The sequence below is a fragment of the Arvicanthis niloticus genome, chromosome 30 (assembly GCF_011762505.2).
Source record: "Arvicanthis niloticus isolate mArvNil1 chromosome 30, mArvNil1.pat.X, whole genome shotgun sequence".
In the NCBI taxonomy this organism is placed as follows: domain Eukaryota; kingdom Metazoa; phylum Chordata; class Mammalia; order Rodentia; family Muridae; genus Arvicanthis; species Arvicanthis niloticus.
This window is the reverse complement of record NC_133438.1, coordinates 9,204,840-9,207,233: the sequence shown is the minus strand read 5'-3', so window position 1 is coordinate 9,207,233 and position 2,394 is coordinate 9,204,840.

Below are 2,394 nucleotides of genomic sequence, written 5' to 3'. Positions count from 1 at the left end.
TCTACTTAACTCCCATAAAGAAACTCAGATCACATGCTATTTAGTAGAAGCTTCAACTACCTGAACCACCAAAATAGGATGCTTTTTATCTGGTAGATATGCCTGCATTTGTACAGGGTGTTTTAGGTATCCAGTGTTTACAAGTTGTTTTCCATGTTGGGTTGGAGTTTCCTGATGGCAACTGTTTTTGAGTCCCTTCTGCTGCTGTAAGCACCTCTTTCCCTATAATTCTGTAAGTAGCACCAATAAAGGTCTTTGGTCAACAAGATGGACTTAGGTGGCATGCATACTTTGATGTCACTTCACAGTTTAGGGAAAGTCTCTCATACATGTTCTGGACCTGTTATATATTCTCTTGTCATGTTCACCAGAAAATTAATGTTGAAGAGAAAGCATTTGATCAGCTAAAGTTTGGAAGATTGTATGTACTCACTTCCCCAGTCTTATTGCCACAGTAATATTTGGTCTTGTTTAAAGGGCTCAACATAGACAGAATGTAGAGGCTTAGGAAATCCAGAGTGGAAGCTACTCTCTTTCTTGGAATAGAGAGTGAAAGGTCTATAGGGGAAAAATGAAAATACAGTTACAAAACTGTCAGTCATAGACATTGTCCAAATTGGGCTGTGTCTGTGCATGGCTCTGAACTCATGCTTAGCATCCATGATTCAGTAAAAGAGCAATGACCCTCAGTACAAGTACTGCCTGTGGACAAATACTGACTGCCATCATGGTTTCTTTATGTCTCTCTGTGCCATAGAAATTCCATCCTTTGAGCCCAATGTGAAATAAATATTGTTAAATCATCTATTTAATGGTAATATTGTAGATATTTCAGAAAAATCATGAACTAAAACTCAGGAAAATGGATTAATAATGACATATATTCAACTTGATTGAATGTTTGAGTCCATTTCTACAAATATCAAGAAATTATGAAGCTTTAAACAGATACCTTATGAGCAAGACAATAATTGCATGCTCAAGTAGAGCTTAGGCTTCCTCAGTGGTATCCTGGAAGATCATTTTGAAATATTGAAATAAGAAAGGGAAGAATTCATTCAGTACAATGCAAATGTACTGTATTAGGGTATTGATACTTGAGGTGGTTTTCTTTGACTACATCTGTAATTAAAGCCTAAACATGGAGGGGCACACCTGTGAGCGATTTTTGCTTAATTTTAAAGTGGAAAGATCTAATCCAAATTTTTCACTTGGAAAGACACACCCTTCATCTGGATCTTTGAGGTGGGAAGACACAGCCTTAGTCCAAATCTTTGGAGATGGGAAGACCCACTTTTAATCTGGGCCACACATTCTGTTGTCAGCCTGTATAAGGATGTGGAAGAAGGAAGTTTTTGCTCTTTGCCTGCTTGCTCTCACATCTCTAGCAAGTCATTGCTTCACTGGCATTAGAGCTTGTTGGGAGCCGCAGTGAGCGTGTCAGCATTCGCCATTACAAGATGGCGCGGGCATCCTGTCCTCCCACTAGTAAACAACTGACTGCGCAGGTGCAAAGGCAAAAAGCGCGCCAAAGTCACTGCCCATCCCGGGGCGTAATATGGGGTGATGAGTGAACAGCCAATCAGAAGTGAACACGCCACTCTAGGGTACATATAGCAGTGCCTTTCCCGGGCTTTGGGTCTTTCCGCTTCTGCTTATACAAGAATAAAGCCTCGCTGTAGTAACCACCCGAACACCGCCTCACGTGTCTCTTCTGCGGGTGAAGGGGTCACGGAGGGGCGCGGAACATGAGCTCACTTCTTCTAAAGACCAGCTGAGACATTCAGCTTTGGAACTGAACAATTACTGGATTCTTGGACCTTCTGTACAGAGGCAGCCATTGTTGGAGTAGCTGGACCACAGTTTAGAGAGAGATTTATTCTATAAATTCTGTTCTAGGGAGGATATATATATATATGCTGTAAAGAGAATTATAAGAGTTTTATTTTTCTGATATTAAAAGTTACTTAATAAAGACTTGTTTCCATTAAAAAATTTGCTTCTATGTTTAGCAAATATTATCCTAGAGATTCCCTATGATTCCTTATTTCTTTATTTCTTGTTGGTATCAGAAATCTGATACAATATTGGGCTATGTGGAACATGTGATAGTTTCTGTTCCCTTAGTAGTTCAAAGAACAATATTAGAAGAATTGGTGTTATATTTTCATTAAATGTTTGATAACATTCATTAGGGAAAACTTGCCTTGCTTGTTTCTCATTAGTTGGATGTTGTTTATTGTTTTTTCAATCACTTGAAACTTAGTTTGATACAGCACAGAGGCAAGATCTATTAAAGCATTGAAAGCAGTTATGAATATACACATAGATTTTTTCACAAAATGGGTCATAATTTCAGTAACATACAAAGAACATAGCCAAGTAGGTTTCTTG